The following is a 22,680-nucleotide window of genomic DNA, read 5'->3' on the forward strand; positions in this document are numbered from 1 at the left end:
AAAGCCACACACCTATGGGCACCTTATTTTTGACAAAGGAGGCCAGAATATACAACAGGGAAAAGAGTGTCTTCAGTAAGTGGTCCCTGGTGGCTCAGATGGTAAAGTGTCAGCCTGCAATGCAGGAGACCTGGGTTCAATTCCTGGGTCAGGAAGATCCCCTGGAGAAGGCAATGGCAACCCACTCCTGCACTCTTGCCTGGAAAATCCCATGGACGGAGGAACCTGATAGGCTGCAGTCCATGGGGTCGTAAAGAGTCAGACATGACTGAGCAACTTCACTTTCACTTTCAGTAAGTGGTGCTGGGAAAACTGGACAGCTACATTTAAAAAGATGAAATTAGAACACTGTAATATCATACACAAAAGTAAACTCAAAATAGATTAAAGATTTAAATGTAAGGCCAGAAACTATAAAACTCTTAGAGTAAAATATAGGCAGAAGACTATGACATGCATCACAGCAAGATCCTCCTTGACCCACCTCTAGAGTAAGCCACGCTGCAGTAGGTTTGGGGTTAGGTTGCTTATTTGGATTTTTCTTGTTTCTTGAGATAAGACTGTATTGCTATAAACTTCCCTCTCAGAAGGGCTTTTGCTGCTTTCCATAGGTTCTGGGTCTTGGTGATTTCACTGTCATTTGTCTCTCAGTATGTTTTTTAACATCCTCTTTGATTTCTTCAGTGATTCATTGGTTATTTAATACCATATTATTTAATCTCTGGATGTTTGTGCTTTTTTCAGTTTTTTCGCTGTAATTGACTTCTAATCTCATAGTATCATGGTCAGAAAAGATGCTTGATATGATTTCAGTTTTATTAAAATTACTGAGGCTTGATTTGTGCTTTATAAACAATTTTGCTTCTTCTTTTCCAATTTGGACTCCTTTTATTTCTTTTTGTTTTCTAGTTGCTGTGGCTGGGACTTCCAATACTATGCTGAATAATAGTGGCGAGAGTGGACATTTGTTGGCAAAGTAATATCTCTGTTTTTTAGTACACTATCTAGGTTTGTCATAGCTTTTCTTCCAAGGAGCAAGTGTCTTTTAATTTTATGGCTGCAGTCACCATCTGCAGTGATTTTGAAGCCCAAGAAAATAAACTCTGTCACTGTTTCCATTGTTTCCCCATCTATTTGCCATGAAGTGATGGGATCAGATGCCATGATCTTAGTTTTTAAATGTTGAGTTTTAAGCTAGCTTTAAGTGAAACTAACTCTTGTAAATTATATACTATACATAGAAAAATCCTAAAGATGCTACCAGAAACTGACTATAGCTCTTCGATGAATTTGGCAAAGTTTCAGGATACAAAATATATACACAGAACTCTCTTGGATTCCTATACACTAACAATGAAAGAGCAGAGAAAGAAATCTTGGAAACAATCCCATTTATCATCATTTATTCTTTTTGATCTTAGCAGAAATGCTTCCAGCTTTTCACCTTTCAGAATAATATTGTTGTTGTTCAGTCACTCAGTCGTGTCTGACTCTTTGTGTTCTGTGGACTGTAGCACACTAAGCTTCCCTGTCTTTCAGTATCTCCCAGAGGTTGCTCAAACTCATGTCCATTGAGTCAGTGATGCAATCTAACCATCTCTTTCTCTGTCATCCCCTTCTCCTGCCTTCAGTCTTTCCCAGCAACAGGGTCTTTTCCAGTGAATTGGCTCTTTTCATCAGGTGGCCAAAGTATTGTAGAGTAATTATCCTCCAATTAAAAATAACACAAAATTTAAAAAATACTGTCTTATGATTACAATGCTATAACAAACTTCAATACAAACTATGTAGCATCAGTTAGGAAATAAAAAGAAGAATTTGCTGTATGACTCAGGAAACTCAAACCTTGGCTCTGGGAGGTGGGAGGGAGGTTCAAGAGAGAAGGGATATTTGTATACCTGTGGCTAATTCATGCTGATGTATGGCAGAAACCAACACTTTCCTTCTACTAACTTTGGGTTGATTTCCTTTAGGATTGACTGGTTTGATCTTGCAGTCCAAGGGACTCTCAAGAGTCTTCTCCAACACCACAGTTAGAAAGTATCAGTTCTTTGGCTCTCATCCTTCTTTATGGTCCAACTCTCACATCCATCCATGACTACTGGAAAAACCAAGCTTGCACCTATATAGACTACTATACCAAAATCTCATGGGAAGTGCAAAGCAAAAAACTACAGCAGAAACACACAAGTAAAAGCACCCCAGACACACCACTAAAGATAGTCATCAAATCATAAGAGAGTAGAAGAAAAGGAGAAAGAAAACAAACAAACAAACAAACAAAAAACAAATCCAAAACAGTTAAGAAAATGGCAATAAGAACATACATATTGATAATTACCTTAAATGTAAATGGATTAAATGCTTCAACCAAAAGAGATAGACTGACTGAATGGATACAAAAGAGAGATCTATATATGCTGTGTACAAGAGACCCGCTTCAGACCAGGGACACAGACTGAAAATGAGGGGATGGAAAAATATATTCCATGCAAATAGAATCAAAAGAATGCTGGAGTAGCAATATACTTATCAGACAAAATAAACTTTGAAATAAAGATTGTTATAAGAGACAAGAAAGGATGCTACACAACGATCAAAAGATCAATCCAAGAAGATAAAACAATTATAAGTAAATATGCACCTAACGTGGGAGCACCTCAGTATACAAGGCATATACTAACAGCCATAAAAGGGGTAATCAACAGTTACACAATAATAGTGGGTGATGTTAACACCCCACTTACACCAATGGACAGATCATCCAGACAGAAATTTAATAAGGAAACACAAGCCTTAAGTGACTACACCAGAGAGACTTACTAGATACTTATGGGACACATCATCCAAAAATAGCAGAATACACTTGCTATGCAAGGGCCACAGAACAGTCAGTCTATCCAATAAGTGGTGCTGGGAAAACTAGACAGCTACATGTAAATGAATAAAATTTGAACATCCCCTAATGCCATACGGAAAGATAAACTCAAAATGTATTAAATACCTGAATGTAAAGCCAGATACTGTGAAACTTTTAGAGGAAAATATAGGCAGAACTCTCTTTGACATAAATTGCAGCAAGTTCTTTTTAGATCCATCTCTTAGAGTGATTTAAAAAAAATTAACTAATGGGAGATTAAATTTAAAAGCTTTCCAGTCGGAAAGTAAACCATAAACAAAATGAAAAAACCCTCAGAATGAGAGAAATATTTGCAGATGAAGAGACTGAGAAGGGATTAATGTCATATACATAAAACAGTTCATGCAGCTCAATTCCAAAAAAACAAACATCCCAATCAAAAAATGGGCAGGTCTAAATAAAAATTTTTCCAAAGAAGACATACAGATGGCTAAAAAGCACCTGAAAAGATGGTCAACAGCAGTAATTATTAGAGAAATACAAATTAAAACTACAAGGAGGAATCACCTCACACTAGTCAGAATGGCCATAATCAAAAAATCCACAAACAACAGATGATGGCGAGGGTGCAGAGCAAAAGGGAATCCTCCTATACTGTTGGTGGGAATGTCATTTGGTATAGCCACTATGGAGAACAATATGAAGATAGAGCTACCATATGATCCAGTGAAAACCATAATTTGAAAAGACACACTCACTACAATGTTCAGTGCAGCTCTATTTACAAAAGCCAGTACATGTAAGCAACATACATGTCCATCAACAGAGGAACGGATAAAGAAGATATGGTACATATTTATAATGGAATATTACTCAGCTATTAAAAAGTACAAAATAAGGCCATTTGCAGCAACATGGATGGATCTAGAGATTGTCATACTGAGTGAAGTAAGTCAGACAGAGAAAAACAATTATCATATGATATCACTTATATGTGGAATCTAAGAAAATGGCCTTCCCTACTGGCTCAGATGGTAAAGAATTTGCCTGCCTTGCAGGAGATCCAGTCTCTATCCCCGGGTTATGAAGATCCCCTGAAGGGAATGGCAGTCCACTCCAGTATTCTTGCCTGGAGAATTCCATGGACAGAGGAGCCTTGTAGGCTACAGTCCATGGGGTCATGAAGAGCTGAACATGACTGAGCAACTTTTACTTCACTTCAAAAAGTGGTACAGATGTACTTATTTACAAAACAGAAATAGAGTCACAGATGCAGAAACCAAACTTGTGGTTACCAAGGGGAAAAGGGGAAGGAGAGAGAAATTGGGAGACAGGGAAGCCTGGCATTGCTGCAGTCCATGGGGTGGCAAAGAGTCAGACATGATTTAGTGACTGGACAACAAAAACAACATGCACACTACCATATATAAAAGATAACTAATAAGAATCTATTTAGTATAGCAAAGGGAACTCTACTCAGTACTTTGTAATGAGGTCTATGGGAAAAGAATATAAAGAAGAGTCACAAATGTATCAGTTCAGTTCAGTTCCCTCAGTTGTGTCCCACTCTTTGTGACCCCATGGACTGCAGCACACAGGGCTCCCTGTCCATCACCAACTCCCGATGTTTACTCAAACTCATGTCAGTGATGCCATCCAACCATCTCATCCTCTGTCATCCCCTTATCCGCCAGCCTTCACTCTTCCCCACCAAGAGGGTCTTTTCAAATGAGTCATTTCTTTGAATCAGGTGGCCAAAGTATTGGAGTTTCAGCTTCAACATCAGTCTTTCCAATGAATATTCAGGACTGATTCCCTTTAGGATGGAGTGGTTGGACCTCCTTGCTGTCCAAGGGACTCTCAAGAGTCTTCTCCAGCACCACAGTTCAAAAGCATCAGTTCTTCAGTGCTCAGCTTTCTTTATAGTCCAACTCTCACATCCATACATGACCACTGGAAAAACCATAGCCTTGATTAGACGGACCTTTGTTGGCAAAGTTATGTCTCTGCTTTTTAATACACTATCTAGATTGGTCATAACTTTTCTTCCAAGGAGTAAGTGTCTTTTAATTTCATGGCTGCAATCACCATCTGCAGTGATTTTGGAGCCCCTCAAAATAAATTTTGCCACTGTTTCCCCATCTATTTCCCATGAAGTGATGGGACTGGATGCCATAATCTTTATTTTCTGAATGTTGAGTTTTAAGCCAACTTTTTCACTCTCCTCTTTCACTTTCATCACGAGGCTCTTTAGTTCTTCTTCGCTTTCTGTCATAAGAGTGGTGTCATCTGCATATCTGAGGTCATTGATATTTCTCCTGGAAATTTTGAATCCAGCTTGTGCCTCATCCAGCCCGACATTTCTCATGATGTACTGTGCATATAAGTTTAATAAGCAGGGTGACAATATACAGCCTTGATGTACTCCCTTTCCTATTTGGAACCAGTCTGTTGTTCCATGTCCAGCTCTAACTTTTGCTTCCTGACCTGCATACAGGGTTCTCAGGAGGCAGGTCAGGGGGTCTGGTATTCCCATCTCTTTCAGAATTTTCCAAAGTTTGTTGTGACCCACACAGTCAAAGGCTTTGGCATAGTCAATAAAGCAGAAATAGAAGTTTTTCTGGAACTCTCTTGCTTTTTCCATGATCCAGTGGATGTTGGCAGTTTGCTCTCTGGTTCCTCTGCCTTTTCTAAATCCAGCTTGAACATCTGAAAGTTCATGGTTCATGTACTATTGAAGCCTGGCTTGGAGGATTTTGAGCGTTACTTTCCTAGCATGTGAGATGAGTACAGTTGTGTGGTAGTTTCAGCCTTCTTGGCATTGCCTTTCTTAGGGATTGGAATGAAACTGACCCTTTCCAGTCCTGTGGCCACTGCTGAGTTCTCCAAATTTGCTGGCATATTGAGTGCAGCACTTTCACAGCATCATCTTTTAGGATTTGAAATAGCTCAACTGGAATTCTGTCACCTCCACTAGCTTTGTTCATAGTGGCTTTCTAAGGCCCACTTGACTTCACATTCCAAGATGTTTGGCTCTAGGTGAGTGATCACACCATCATGATTTTCTGGGTCGTGAAGATCTTTTTTGTACAGTTCTTCTGTGTATTCTTGCCACCTCTTCTTAATATCTTCTACTTCTGTTAGGCCCATACCATTTCTGCCCTTTATTGAGCCCATCTTTGTGTGAAATATTCCTTGATATCTCTAATTTTCCTGAAGAGATCTCTAGTCTTTCCCATTCTATCGTTTTCCTCTATTTCTTTGCACTGATCACTGAGGAAGGCTTTCTTATCTCTCCTTGCTATTTGGAATTCTGCATTCAAATGGGTATATCTTTCCTTTTCTCCTTTGCCTTTAGCTTCTCTTCTTTTCACAGCTATCTGTATGGCCTCCTCAGACAGCCATTTTGCATTTCTTTTTCTTGGGGATGGTCTTGATCCCTGTCTCCTGTACAATGTCATGAACCTCCATCCATAGTTCATCAGGCACTCTGTGTATCAGATCTAGTCCCTTAAATCTATTTCACACTTCCACTGTATAATCACAAGGGTCATACCTGAATGGTCTAGTGGTTTTCCCTACTTTCTTCAATTCAAGTCTTAATTTGACAATAAGGAGCTCATGATCTGAGCCACAGTCAGCTCCTGGTCTTGTTTTTGCTGACTGTACAGAGCTTCTCTGTCTTTGGCTGTAAAGAATATAATCAATCTGATTTCAGTGTTGCCCATCTGGTGATGTCCATGTGTAGAGTCTTCTCTTGTGTGTATAACAATATATACATAACTGATTCTCTTTGCTGTACAGCAGAAACTAACACAACATTGTAAATCAATTATACTCCAATAAAAATTAATTTAAACATTAAAATAAATAAGTAAAGGGGATTAGTATATTGATTAACTAACTGGAAAATGTATGAAATCATACTTCACATCAGACACCATGGTAAATTCATAAGTTATTAAAGAATTAAATATAAATGAAACTGAGGAAGCAACAAAGGAAAATGTAGTTAAGATTTGATCTCAAGACTGGTGTGGAAAAGGACTGGTTTTGGAAAAAGCATGGAATATACTTTTTAAGCATAAAAGCAAAGAAGAAACAATGAAGGAAAACACTGATCTGCTGAAAAATTAAAGAAGTCTCTACATTTAAAAAAAAGTTCTGGAGGACAGAGCCAAGATGGCGACAAAAAGTCCAGTGCCTCCCCCACCTAGGAAACTCACCAGATGCTGGTGGGGTACTCCAGCAGACAGACTGACAGGGGCAGCCCTGGGGGTTGCCAGCTACTGAATGGGGGGGAGGGGGAAGGTGGAAGCCAGGGGACCAGTGCAACTGAGGGGCTGCTGGGGGAGGGGGAGTGGCATACCTGCTTGATGGGGGAGAGGGAGGGATACTAGGGGATCATAGGATCCATTAGGGAAAGCCCCTGAGGTTCCCCTTACACTTGACTCCAGGGAGCCTACTGCGGCCCTGAGGTGGGGCCTTCACCCTCTGGGGGCCCGTCTACTCTCCAGGGCCCTCTCTACCCTCTCAGCCAAGACCCCTGCCCTCCAGGGCACCCTCTGCTCTTCATGGATCCCTCTGCCTGGGTGCGTCCTGTGGGCATGGGGCGGGGAGCCAAGCCAACAAGAGAGGCTCCTTCTGGGGTTTGAGGGGTAAGAACTGCCTGGTGTTCCACCACTCATTCAGCATTCCCCCACCCAGGAATCCCTTGAGGCCCCTGGCTGAGCCCTCTGCATCCTGGGGCCCCTTGGTCCTCCAGGGCCTTCTTGTTCTTGGGGTGCACTCTGCCAGGGTGGGTCCTGTGGACACGAGAAGGAGGGGAGGATCCTGGGGGAGGATCCAGGGTTGCAGAGCAGGAAACTTCCTGGTGTTTCCATGTCCACTTGGCCCTGGGGAGTGTCTTGAGGCCCCAGGTCTAGCACTCTACACTTTGGGCCCCGCCTCTGCTCTCTGGGATCCCCTCCACTCTCCAGGGCCACCCTCTGCCCTCCAGCTTCCTCCTCCCCCCAGGACTCCATCGTCTGGAGTCCCTCTCATCCCTCTGTGGACCCCCATCCACACTCTGGACCAGGACCTCTACCCTCCAGGGATCCCCTCTACCCTCCAGGACCCCCTTCTCCCTCGGAGGCCCCTTCCTCCCTCCTCCCTCCGGGGCCCTCTCCTCCCTCCAGGCTGAGATTTGCGCCACCTAGGGACCCCTCCCAAAGAAGGCGATGGAACCCCACTCTAGTACTCTTGCCTGGAAAATCTCATGGACGGAGGAGCCTGGTAGGCTGCAGTCCATGGGGTCGCGAAGAGTCGGATACGGCTGAGCAACTTCACTTTCACTTTCATGCATTGGAGAAGGAAATGGCAACCCACTCCAGTGTTCTTGCCTGGAGAGTCCCAGGGACAGGGGAGCACGGTGGGCTGCCGTCTATGGGGTCGCACAGAGTCGGACAGGACTGAAGAGACTTAGCAGCAGCAGCAGGGGCCCCCTCCACCTTCTAGGGTCCCCCTCTGCTCTCTGGGATTCCCTCCACTCTCCAGGGATCCCCTCTGCCCTCCAGGGATCCTTCCTCCCTCGGGGGCCCCCTCCTCCCTCGGGGGCCCTCTCCTCCCTCCAGGCTGAGATTTGCACCACTCAGGGGCCCCCTCCACCTTCTAGGGTCCCCCTCTGCTTTCCAGCCTCCTTCTCCCTCCAAGGCCCCCATCCTTTGGGCCCCCCCATCCTTCTATACCCTCCTCTTTTAGGGGCTCCCTCCATCCTCCAGGGCACCTCCATTTTCTAGGGACCCACTTCCACCCTCTAGAGTCCCCTTTGTCTTTCAGCGTCCCCTCTGAGGGCACTCTCTGCCCATGTAGGTCCTGTGAGTACAAGAGAGAGGGGAGACAGCAGGATTGGCTGGGGGAGGGTCCCTGCAGCTGTGGAGAACCCATCCAGTGTTCCCCTTCCCATTTGGCCCTGGGGAGCCTCCTGGAGCCCTGGCCTGTTCCTCTGCAGCTTGAAGCTGGAGGCATTGAAGAGGCCTCCTTGACTGGGTGCAACCAGGCCACCCCTCCATGCCCACTAGGGCCTTTTCTGAAGGCATGGGTCCAGACTCAGGACTCTACATCCCCACCCCTGTCTAAATCTCACCCCCTCCTAAACACTGACTCTGCCTAAGCCCTTCCCCACCTAGACTCTGCCCTTCACAGGCATGGTTCTTTCTGCCTTTGTTGTTGTTGGTTTGGGGGAGTTTGGTTTCTTTTGTTTTTCTACTCTCTGCCAGTGGAGTTCAGTTTTACCCTCCAGTGCTTATTTGATACATATTTTACATATTCTTATTTTCTCTACTATTTCTACTAGTTTTCTAAATTTATTTTGTTTTTTTACTCTGTTACTATTCTGCTCCCTCTTGTCTTTATGTGGGGGTGGTGGGAAAGAAAAGAAAAAGAAAGGAAAAAGGGAGAGAAAAGCAAAACAATAACAAAGAATAAAGAAAAATAAATAAATTTAGAATAGTAACAGATACATTAGAAAAAGTAAGAGTATATTTTAAGTGACCCCAGAGAGTAAAACTGTTGCTGCTGCTGTCGCTTCAGTTGTGTCCGACTCTGTGTGACCCCAGAGATGGCAGCCCACCAGGCTCCACTGTCCCTGGGATTCTCCAGGCAAGAACACTGGAGTGGGTTGCCATTTCCTTCTCCAATGCATGAAACTGAAAAGTGAAAGTGAAGTCTCTCAGTCGTGTCCGACTCTTAGCAACCCCATGGACTGCAGCCTACCAGACTCTTCCACCCATGGGATTTTCCAGGCAAGAGTACTGGAATGGGTTATGTATCTGTTACTATTCTAAATTTATTTATTTTTCTTTATTCTTTGTTATTGTTCTGCTTTTCTCTCCCTTTTTCCTTTCTTTTTCTTTTCTTTCTGTTTTTCCGCCCACACTCCACTGCTTGTGGGTGCCCCTTTCATGAGGCAAGAGCACTGAGTTTGAACTTCTGGAGTAACAGAGAATGTCAGGCCACAAGGAATATTAATCCGAGTGATGAATCCCCGAGGTCTGCATCTCAACACCAAGCCTTGGCTCTACCCAACTGCCTGCAACCTCCACTGCTGGAAACCTCAGGCCAAACAACGAGTGAGACAAGAACACAGTCCCACACATCCAAAAAGAAAGAAACAACACAAAAATATGTTAAGGATGAAGGAGCAAGGTAAAAAGCTATAAGACCAAATAAATGAAGAGGGACTACGCAACCTATGTGAAAAAGAATTTAAATAATGACAGTAAAGAAGATTCATAATATCAACAAAAGAATGGAGAAAATGCAAGAAGCATTGAACATATTTAACAGAGATCTGGAAGAAATAAAGAATAAACAAACAGTGATAAAAAAATTACTGAAATTAAAAATACTCTAGAAGGAATCAATAGCAGAATAACTGAGGCAGAAAAATGGATAAGTGAGCTGGAAGAAGAATGACAGAAATAACTGCTGAGGATCAGAATAGAGAAAAAAGAAAAGAATTGAGGACAGTCTCAGAGATTTCTGGGACAATATTAAATGCATCAAAATTTGATTTATATGGGTCCCCAAAGAGGAAGACAAAAAGATAGAGCATGATAAAATACTTGAGATCATAGTAAAAAAAATTTCCTAACATATGGAAAAGGAAGGCAAATTGGAAGTACTCAAACAGGAGATGGCAAGAGTGAACATTGACCTTTTAGGAATCAACAAAATAAAATGGACTGAAATGGGTGAATTTAACTCAGATGACCATTATATCTACTACTGTGGGCAAGAATCCCTTAGAAGAAATGGAGTAGCCATCATAGTCAACAAAAGAGTCTGAAATGCAGTATTTGGATGCAGTCTCAAAAACAGCAGAATGATCTCTGTTTGTTTCCAAGGCAAGCCATCCAATATCACAGTAATCCAAGACTATGCCCTGACCGATAATGCTGAAGAAGCTGAAGTTGAATGGTTCTATGAAGACCTACAAGACCTTCTAGAACTAACACCCGAAAAAGAAGTCCTTTTCATTATAGGGGACTGGAATGCAAAAGTAGGAAGTCAAGAGATACCTGGAGTAATAGGCAAATGTTGCCTTGGAGTACAGAATGAAGCAGGGCAAAGTCTAACAGAGTTATGCGAAGAGAATGCACTGGTCATAGCAAACACCGTCTTCCAGTAGCACAAGAGATGACTCTAAACAGGGACATCACCAGATGGTCAACACCGAAATCAGATTGATTATATTCTTTGCAGCCAAAGATGGAGAAGCTCTATACAGTCAGCCAAAACAAGACCAGGAGCTAACTGTGGCTCCAACCATGAACTCCTTATTGCCAAATTCAGACTTAAAGTAGGGAAAACCACTAGACCATTCAGGTTTGACCTAAATCAAATCCCAACTATATAGTGGAAGTGACAAATAGATTCAAGGGATTAGATCTGATAGACAGAATGCCTGAAGAATTATGGATGAAGGTTTGTGAAACCATACACAAGGCAGGGATCAAGAACATCCCCAAGAAAAAGAAATGCAAAAGGCAAAATGGCTGTCTGAGGAGGCCTTACATATAGCTGAGAAAAAAAAAGAGAAGTTAAAGGCAAAGGAGAAAAGGAAAGATATATCCATTTGAATGCAGGGTTCCAAAGAATAGCAAGGAGAGATAAGAAAGCCTTCCTCAGTGATGGATGCAAAGAAATAGAGGAAAACAATAGAACTGAAAGACTAGAAGTCTCTTCAAGAAAATTATATACCAAAGGAATATTTCATGCAAAGTAGGGCACAAATCAGAGAAGGCAATGGCACCCCACTCCAGTACTCTTGCCTGGAAAATCCCATGGATGGAGGACCCTGGTGTGCTGCAGTCCATGGGGTCGCTAAGAGTCGGACACGAATGAGTGACTTCACTTTCACTTTTCACTCTCATGCACTGGAGAAGGAAATGGCAACCCACTCCAGTGTTCTTGCCTGGAGAATCCCAGGGACGGCAGAGCCTGGTGGGCTGCCATCCATGGGGTCGCACTGAGTCAGACACGACTGAAGCGACTTAGCAGCAGCAGCAGGGCACAAATAAAGGACAGAATGGTATGGACCTAACAGAAGCAGGAGAGAGTAAGAAGAGGTGGCAAGAATACACAGAAGAACTATCCAAAAAAGATCTTCACGACCCAGATAATCACGATGGTGTAATCACTCACCTAGAGCCAGACATCTTGGAATGCAAAGTCAAGTGAACAATCGCTATGAACAAAGCTAGTGGAGGTGACAGAATTCCAGTTGAGCTATTTCAAATTCTAAAAGATAATGCCGTTTAAGTGCTGCACTCAATATGCCAGCAAATCTGGAAAACTCAGCAGTGGCCACAGGACTGAAAAAGGTCAGTTTTCATTCCAATCCCTAAGAAAGGTAATGCCAAACAATAGTCAAACTACCACACAATTGTACTCATCTCACATGCTAGGAAAGTAACGCTCAAAATTCTCCAAGCCAGGCTTCATGTATGTGAACCCTGAACTTCCAGGTGTTCAAGTTGGATTTAGAAAATGCAGAAGAACCAGAGAACAAATTGTCAACATCCTTTGGATCATTTAAAAAGCAAGAGAGTTCCAGAAAAACTTCTATTTCTGCTTTATTGACTATGCCAAAGCCTTTGATTGTGTGGATCACAATAAACTGTGGAAAATTCTGAAAGAGATGGGAATACCAGACCACCTGACCTGCCTCCTGAGAAACCTGTATGTAGGTCAGGAAGCAAAGTTAGAACTGGGCATAGAACAACAGACTGGTTCCAAATAGGAAAGGTAGTACATCAAGGCTGTATATTGTCACCCTGCCTATTTAACTTATATGCAGAGTACATCATGAGAAACGCTGGGCTGGATGAAGCAGAAGCTGGAATCAAGATTGCCGGGAGAAATATCAATAACCTCAGATATGCAGATGACACCTTATGGCAGAAAGTGAAGAAGAACTAAGGAGCTCTTGATGAAAGGGAAAGAGGAGAGTGAAAAAGTTGCTTTAAAACTCAACATTCTGAAAAATGAAGATCATGGCATCGGGTCCCATCACTTCATGGCAAATAGATGGGGAACAGTGGAAACAGTGGCAGAATTTATTTTGGGGGGCTCCAAAATCACTGCAGATTGTGACTGCAGCCATGAATTTAAAAGACACTTACTCTTTGGAAGAAAAGTAATGATCAACCTAGACAGCATATTAAAAAGCAGAGACATTATTTTGCCAACAAAGTTCCATCTAGTCAAAGGTATGATTTTTCTAGTAGTCATGTATGGATGTTAGAGCTGGCCTATGAAGAAAGCTGAACTCTGAAGAATTGATGCTTTTAAACTGCTTTTGGAGAAGACTCTTGAGAGTCCCTTGGACTGCAAGGAGATCGAACCAGTCCATCCTAAAGGAGATCAGTCCTGGGTGTCCATTGGAAGGACTGATGTTGAAGCTGAAATTCCAATACTTTGGCCACCTGATGGGAAGAACTGACTCATTTGAAAATACCCTGTTGCTGGGAAAGATTGAAGGCTAGAGGAGAAGGGGACAACAGAGGATAAGATGGTTGGATGGAATCACCAACTCGATGGACATGAGTTTGAGTAAACATCAGGAGTTGGTGATGGACAGGGAGGCCTGGTGTTCTGCAGTCCATATGGTCACAAAGAGTCGGACATGACTGAGTGACTGAAGTCTAACTGTAACTGTAAGGAAGCCCAGAGAGTCCCATACTGGATAAACCCAAAGAGAAATTCACCAAGACATATATCAATCAAACTAACTAAAATGAAACACAAAGAATAAATATTAAAGGCAGCAAGGGAAAAGCAAAAAAATAACGTACAAAAGAATCCCCATAACGCTAACAGCTGATTTTTCAGCAAGGACTCTGCAGGCCAGAAGTGAGTGGCAGAATGTAAAGTGATAGAAGGAAAAAAAAAATACAAACAAGATTACTCTATTCAGCAAAGATCTTATTCAGATTCAAAGGAGAAATCAGGAACTTTACAGACAAGCAAAAGTTGAGAGAATTCAGTACCACCAAACCAGCTTTACAACAAATGCTAAAGGAACTTCTCTAGATAGGAAACACAAGAGAAAGAAGGGGCCTACGAAAACAAACTCAAAACAATAAATGGTAATAGGCTCATACATATCAATAATTGCCTAAAATATAAATGAACTAAATGCTCCAATCAAAAGACACAGAATGGGTGAATGGATACAAAAATAAGACCTGTATATTTCTTTCCTTCTACTAACTTTGAATTTTGTTTGTTCTTCTTTCTCTAGTTCTTTTAGGTGTAAGGTTAGGTTGTTTATTTGAGATATTCCTTGTTTCCTGAGACAAGGTTGTATCACTATTAACTTCCCACTTAGAACTGCTTTAGCTGCATGTCATAGGTTTTGGACTGTTGAGGGTTTTTTTTTTTTTTTTTATCTCTGGTTATTTTTCAGAATTTCCTGCTTGATTTCTTCAGTGGCCCACTGGTTGTATAGTAGCATATTGTTTAGCCTCCGTGTTTGTGTTTTTTGCAATTTTTTCCTTGTAGCTGATATCTAATCTCATACTGTGGTTGGAAAAGATGCTTGATGTGATTTTAATTTTTTAAAAATTTCCTGAGACGTCTTCTGTGGCCTAGAATATGATCTATCCTGGAGAATATTCCATGTGCACTTGGAAAAAACTGTGTGTTCTGCTGCTTTCTGATGGAATGCTCTATAAGTATTAATTAAGTCCATTTGGTCTAATGTGTCATTTAAGGTCAGACCATATCTTTATCCATTCATCTGTTGAGATGGACACTTTCTTTGTTCCCATATCTTGGCAATTTTAAATAAATCTGCTATGAACATTGGGATGCATGCTTCTTTTTTAATTAGTATTTTCATTTTTTTCATATATTTACCCAGGAGTGGAGCTGCTGTGTCATATTGTAATTCTATTTTTAGTGTTTTGAGAAACCTCCATACAGTTTTCCACAGTGGCTATACCAATTTACATTGCTACCAACAGTGTACAAGGATTCCCTTTTCTCCACATTCTCACTAACATTTGTTATTTTGGGTTTTTTTTTTTGATGTTATCCATTCTGACAAGTGTGAGGTGATACCGCATTGTGGGTTTGATTTTCATTTCTCTGATGATTAACTATGTTGAATATCTTTTCATGTGCCTGTTAACCATCTGCATTTCTTCTTTGGAAAAATGTCTGTCTAGGTCTTCTGCTCATTTTTAAATCAAGGTGTTTTCTTCTGATGTTAAGTTGTATAAGCTATATATTTTAGAAATTAATCTCTTGTCAGTCTCACCGTTTGCAAATATTTTCTCTCATTCAGTAGGTTGTCTTTTCATTTTGTCAATGGTTTCCTTTGTTGTACAAATCCTTTTAAGTTTAATTAGGTCCCATTTGTTTATTTTTGTTTTTATTTTCCTTGCTTTAGGTGAATAGATCAAAAAATTACTGCTGTTCTGCCTATGTTTTCTTCTAAGAGTTTTATGGTTTCCAGTCTTACATTTAGGTTTTTAGTCCATTTTGATTTTATTTTTGTATATAGTGTTGGAACTGGCAGTGTGTTCTGTTGCAAGCTCGTTAGGATTTAGCTACTACTTTGCTATTCCAGTTGCAGCTGCTGCATGCTCTCTTTCTCCAAAAATAACTCTTACTGTTGACGTTTCATTTCCTGTTTTCTTTATAGTTGTAGATTTAATATATTTTTATTGTTTTATTGTTTGTCTAGTTTTAGTGAGGTCTCATGGCATCCCACTCCAGTACTCTTGCCTGGAAAATCCCACGGACGGAGGAGCCTGGTAGGCTGCAGTCCATGGGGTCGCTAAGAGTCTGACACAACTGAGCGACTTCACTTTCACTTTTCACTTTCATGCATTGGAGAAGGAAATGGCAACCCACTCCAGTGTTCTTGCCTGGAGAATCCCAGGGACGGGGGAGCCTGGTGGGCTGCCGTCCATGGGGTCGCACAGAGTCGGACACGACTGAAGCAACTTAGCAGCAGCAGCAGCAGTAAGGTCTCAGGAGGTGAGGTGAAGTAGATTGTTACTCTATGATATGAAATTGAAAGCACTCCATCATAGGCTTTGTATATAACCTGCTTTTGAATTTGGGTTAGAAAAAAGTAATAATGTTACTGCTTAGGACCCTTTGGGGCCTTTCCAGGGACATTCCCCCCAACATGTCCCCTACCTATCTCTTGTTTATGGAAAACCTTTAACATCCTAGGCCTTCCTCAAGTTCCAAAAAGCAAATTTAATCAGAGAAGTGAGAAAATGCAGAAACAAAGGGAGAAAGTTAAGCAAGACAAAATAAGAATTGTTTAGTCATAAAACAAAGTCAAGGATATTAAGTTTCTCTTCAAGGGTTGTAAATAATATCCTGAGCCACATCCTTGAGTTGTTTTGCAGCTTCTAAAACCCCCAACTGGTGGAAGAGGTTAAGTGCTTACCACCAGCAAGTAGACCCAGGCCAGTTCAAACCAGAAGGTTGATGATGTTGACTCCAGAAACATCACCAATCAGTCAGAAAATTGAACACAAGCTGATCATCCATCCTGGGACTCTCTCCCTCACAATGCATTTAAAATTCTTCCCAGAAAGCCATTATGGAGTGCAGGTCTATTGAGCATGATCTGCCTGTTCTTGCTTGCCACACAGTGGTACCTTGCAAAAAATGCTGTACTTTCCTTAACCACAAACTGCTGTCTGTAGATTATTTTTTAATGCATATGGATGAGGAGATCCAAGTTTGGTTGAGTAATAATAATTGTAGCATTCCTTTCTAAAGCTAAGTCTACCTGAGAGTGAAAATTTTTCACTTGTGTCTGACTATGCGACCCCATGGACTGGTTCCACATTCCATGGGATTCTCCAGGCAAGAATACTGGAGTGGGTAGCCATTCCCTTCTCCAGGGGATCTTCTCAACCAAGGGATCGAACTGGGTTACTGGAGCTATGGGAAGGGTCTATTATCTTAGTGAGATTCAATCTCTGACAGGAGGAAAGGGAGGCGTGTGGGTGGAAACACTTTGAGAAACGCTTTGCTATTTCTCTCCTCTTCCTTTCTTACCTTCGCCCATTGACTCATTATGGTGAGATACACTCTCATCATAAACTCCACCCACGGCACAGTGCCTTAGAATCAGAAGGGATGCCTGAGGAGTAAAGGATTTGGACCACACATGTAACACCTCAGTTTTTAAGTTTACCATCTGAGTGAAAGCCCTCAAATCACCTAGCTCTGAGAATCAACAGGGTTTGCAACATGGTCTCACAGGACCATGAAAAACAAAGAATCATTTTTAGTTGATGTGTAATTGATATATAACATTATATTCGTTTCAGGTTTAAGGAAGCAATTTTTAAATGAGGGAGTGAGCATTCCTTTGCACTTACAGCTTCAAGCTCACCACAGAGGTAGCAGACAAAAATACCCATCTCCGAGTTTCTCACTGGAAGGGAGTTGACAGCACATTTTTTCAGTTGCTGCCTAAGGGTTTTGCTTCTAATCTGCCTGTATGTGACTGACTGGGATACTCTCAGGAGCCTGAAAGAACTGACAGGCACAGCTATCCTCATCTATCCCTGACTCATTCCAACAGTAATACCAAGTCTCTTGCTTATGACTGAAAAAAGCTTTTCCACGCATCTAGCACCCCAACTGTTATGACTGCCACCTGAGGGACTGGCTCTCAAATCATTGATCTCTGTGAGCTAACAGGGCTCAGCATTCGTGAGTCCCAGAGGGCCACAGAAAACCAAAGAAATGTTTCTATGTGGGCACACCAGCACTCCAGTGACTATTTCCTCTGACTCAACAGAGAGTGACTAAGCAAAAACCTCAGTTTCTGGTTCCTTATTACTTTATTAATGTCCCAATTTTCCCAACTTCTGCTTGAAGATTGGACTTCCATTTAACTTATATCCAGGAGCTGAATGGGTCAGGCAGTTATTTGTCCTCCAGGAGCCTGAACAGGAATATGGGCTTTTCCAACACCTTTGAGACACTGATGAGTCTTGGCCCATTCTACTCTATTGGAAGTCGGTTTGGACAATCACAAACATTTGAGAGGCAACCAGGAACCCAGGCAATGTGTATTGACAAGGTTCATCTCCTACACAAAGCCAGTTTCTCAAGACTGGGATAAGTGGTTGTTTTATTTAATGTAAAGAAATCAATATAGAAAGCTAAGAAAAATGAAAACAGAGGGAAATGTTACAAACAAAAGAACAAGAAAAATCTTTAAAAACCAAGTTTAATGAAATGAAGATTAGCTATTTACCTGAAAGAGAGTTTAAAATAGTAGTCATAAAGATATTCACCAAGATAAAGAGAGCGCAATGCATGAACAAAATGAGAATTTCAACACATAGAAAATATTTTTTAAAATACCAGCAGAAATCATAGAACTGAACAACAAAAAATAAGTTGAAAATTTCAATAGAGTGTTCAACACCAGACTAGATGAACCTGAAGAAAGGATCAATGAACTTAAAGAGAAGTTGATGGGAATCATCTATCAGAGGAGCAAAAAGAAAAAAGAATGAAAACCAGAGAAACCATAAGGGACTTACAGAATACCATCAAATGGACCAATACATGTATTGGAGGTGTCCTAGAAAGAGAAAGGGAAAAATATACAGGAAACTTATTTAAAGAAATAAAGGCTGAAACCTTTCCAAGCCAGGAAAAAGAAACAGACATCCAGACCCAGGAAGCCCAAAAAACTACCAAAAAAGATGAATCCAAAGAGACCCACATCAAGATACATTACAATTAAGTTGTCTAAAGTTAAAGGTAGAGAGAAAATCTTAAAAGTAGCAGAGGAAAGCAAATTGTTACATGCAAGCAAACCCCCATAAAACCATCAGTGGATTTTTCAACCAAAATCTTGCAGGCCAAAGGGAGTGAACTAATATATTCAGAGTGCTGAAAGGAAAAAAAAAGAAAAAAAAGACAAAAGATATAAAAGTTCCCCAGACAAACAAAAGCTGAAAGAATTCATCAACATTAGAAATGCCTTATAAAAAAAGTTAAAGGGAGTTTTTCAAGTTAAAATGAAAAAATACTAATTAGTAACATGATAACATATGAAATTGTAAAACTCACTGGTAAAGGTAAATATAGAGTTAAATTCATAACTCTAATATTACAGTGGTGACATGTAAATCATTTCTAATTCTAGTATAACAATTAAAAGACAAAAAAGTATTAAACACAACCAAAATCATGAAACAAGGGGAGGATAAAAATGTAGAGTTTTTGTATGCATATATATTCAAAGCAGAGTTATTAACAAATTAGACTGTAAGATCTTTTATGTAAATTTCATGGTAACCAGCTATATACTGCTTAAAGGGATTCACTTTAGCTTTAAGGACACACATAAACTGATAGCCAAGGGATATAAAAAAAGATATTTGATGTAAATAGAAATCAACAGAGAATGAGTGTAGCTATATTTATATTAGACAAAATAAACTTGAAGTCAAAAACTGTAATGAGACAAAATGGTCACTATATGATGATAAAGAGGTTAATTCATCAAGGGAATGTAACAATTATAACTATTTATTCATGCAACATCAGAATGCCTAAATGTATAAAGCAAATATTAGTAGACCTGAAGGGAGAAATAGACAACAATGCAGTAATAGTAAGAGACTTCAGTACCCCACTTTCAACCACGGATAGAACATACAGACAGAAAATTATTAAAGAAATCAGGCATAACTATACCGTAAGTTAAATGAACTTAACAGACATATACAGAACATTTCATCCGAAAGAAGTTGAATACACACTCAAGTGCACACAGAACATTTTCAAGGAGAGAGCAAGTGATAGACTGTGAAACAGTATTAACAAATTTCAGATTGAAATGATATCAATAATCTTTCCTAGGACTTCTCTGGTAGCCCAGTGGTTAAGAATCCACATGCCAATGCAAGAGACAAGATATCTGGTCCTGGAAGATTCTACATACTGTTGGACAACTAAGCCCATGCACTACAATAGGAGAAGCCACCACAATGAGAAGCCCATGCACCACAATTAGAGAGTAATCCCTGCTCACTGCAATTATAGAAAGCCCACACACAGTAAGTAATGAAGACCCAGTGGAGCCATAAATAAGCAAATTCCTTAAAAAGAAAAATACTCATTCCTATTTTAAAAAAGAATCTTTTCTAACCACAATGGTATGAAACTAGAAATCAATAACAAGAGAAAAATTGGAAAATTAACAAATATATGAAGATCAAGCAACATAGTTCAGAACAACCAATGGGTTAAAAAAGGAATAAAAGATAAATCAAAAAATATCTTGAGACAAATGAAAGCATAGCATATTAAAGCTTATTAGATGCAACAAAAATAGTTCTAAGAGGGAAATTTATAGAGATAAATATCTACATTAAACAAGATAAATTTACATGTCAAGGAACTAGAAAAAGAGGATAAAACTAAGCCCCAAATAAGTAGTAGGAAAGAAATAACCAAGAGCAGAAATAAATGAAACAAACTAGAAAAAAACAGAGAAGAACAACAAAATGAAGAGCCGTTCTTTTAAGAGATTTAAAAAAAAACCCCACAAACTTTTAGCTAGACAAAGAAAAAAGAAGACTCAAAATCATAAATGAAAAAGGAGATATTACTATTAATACCACAAAAATAATACGGATCATTAGAAAATATTATAAACAATTATATACAAGAAATTGGATAACCTAGAGGAAATGGATAAATTCCTAGAGAAATATGATCAATCAATACTGAGTCATGAAGAAATAGAAAATCTGAACAAACCAATTTTGAGTAAGGAGTTTAAATTAGTAAAAAGCAAAATGAACAAACAAAAACCCTCCCAACATGGAAAAGTGCAGGACCAGATCTCTTCACTGGCAAATTCTACCAAAAATTTAAAGAAAGATTAACTACTAATCCTTCAGAAAACTCTTCCAAACATTTAAGAGGGAACTTTTCCAAATTCATTTTATGAGGCTGGCGTTACCCTGATAACAAAGGCAGTTAAGGACTCTACAGGAAAGAAAATTACAGGCCAATGTCTCTGATAAATATAAATGCAAAAAATCCTCAAAAACTAACAAACCAAATCCATCAATACATTAAAAGGATTCAGTTCAGTTCAGTTCGGTTCAGTCGCTCAGTCGTGTCCGACCCTTTGTGACCCCGTGGAGTGCAGCACACCAATTCTCCTATCACCAACTCCCGGAGTTTACTCAAACTCATGTCCATCGAGTCAGTGATACCATCCAACCATCTCATCCTCTGTCATCCCCTTATCCGCCAGCCTTCATTTTTCCCAGCATCAGCGTCTTTTTCGATGAGTCAGTCCTTCGAATCAGGTGGCCAAAGTATTGGAGTTTCAGCTTCAACATCAGTCCTTCCAATGGACATTCAGGACTGATTTCCTTAAGGATGGACTGGTTGGATCTCTTTGCAATCCAAGTGACTCTCAAGAGTCTTCTCCAACACCACAGTTCAAAAGCATCAATTCTTCAGCGCTCAGCTTTTTTTATAGTCCAACTCTCACATCCGTACATGACTACTGGAAAAACCATAGCCTTGACTAGACACACCTTTGTTGGTAAAGAAATGTCTCTGCTTTTTAACATGCTGTCTATATTGGTCATAACTTTCCTTCCAAGGAGTAAGAGTCTTTTTGTTTCATGGCAGCAGTCACCATCGGCAGTGATTTTGGAGCCCAAAAAATAAAGTCTGCCGCTGTTTCCAGTGTTTCCGCATCCACTTGCCGTGAAGTGATGGGACTGGATGCCTTTATCTTAGTTTTCTGAATGCTGAACTTTAAGCCAACTTTTTCACTCTCCTCTTTGACTTTCATCAATAGGCTCCTTAGTTCTTTTTCACTTTCTGCTATAACGGTGGTGTCATCTGCATATCTGAGGTCATTGATATTTCTCCCGGCAATCTTGATTCCAGCTTGTGCTTCTTCCAGCCCAGAGTTTCTCATGATGTACTCTGCATATAAGTTAAATAAGCAGGGTGACAATATACAGCCTTGACGTACTCCTTTTCCTATTTGGAACCAGTCTGTTATTCCATGTCCAGTTCTAACTGTTGCTTCCTGACCTGCATACAGGTTGCTCAAGAGGCAGGTCAGGTGTTCTGGTATTCCCATCTCTTTCAGAACTTTCCACAGTTTGTTGTGATCCACAAAGTCAAAGGCTTTGGTATAGTCAATAAAGCAGAAATAGATGTTTTTCTGGAACTCTCTTGCTTTTTGCATGATCCAGAGGATGTTGGCAACTTGATCTCTGGTTCCTCTGCCTTTTCTAAAACCAGTTTGAACATCTGGAAGTTCATGGTTCACATACTGTTGAAGCCTGGCTTGGAGAATTTTGAGTGTTACTTTCCTAGCATGTGAGATGAGTGCAATTGTGTAGTAGTTTGACCATTCTTTGGGATTGCCTTTCTTAGGGATTGGAATGACCTTTTCCAGTCCTGTGGCCACTGCTGAGTTTTCCAAATTTGCTGACATATTGAGTGCAGCACTTTCACAGCATCATCTTTCAAGATTTGAAATAGCTCAACTGGAATTCTGTCACCTCCACTAGCTTTGTTCATAGTGATGCTTTCTAAGGCCCACTTGACTTCACATTCCAGGATATCTGGCTCTAGGTGAGTGATCACACCATCGTGATTATCTTGGTCATGAAGATCTTTTTTTTGTACAGTTCTTCTGTGTATTCTTGCCACCTCTTCTTAATATCTTCTTCTTCTGTTAGGTCCATACCATTTCTGTCCTTTATTGAGCCCATCTTTGCATGAAA

Source organism: Bos indicus x Bos taurus, chromosome 8, assembly GCF_003369695.1.
Source record: "Bos indicus x Bos taurus breed Angus x Brahman F1 hybrid chromosome 8, Bos_hybrid_MaternalHap_v2.0, whole genome shotgun sequence".
NCBI lineage: Eukaryota > Metazoa > Chordata > Mammalia > Artiodactyla > Bovidae > Bos > Bos indicus x Bos taurus.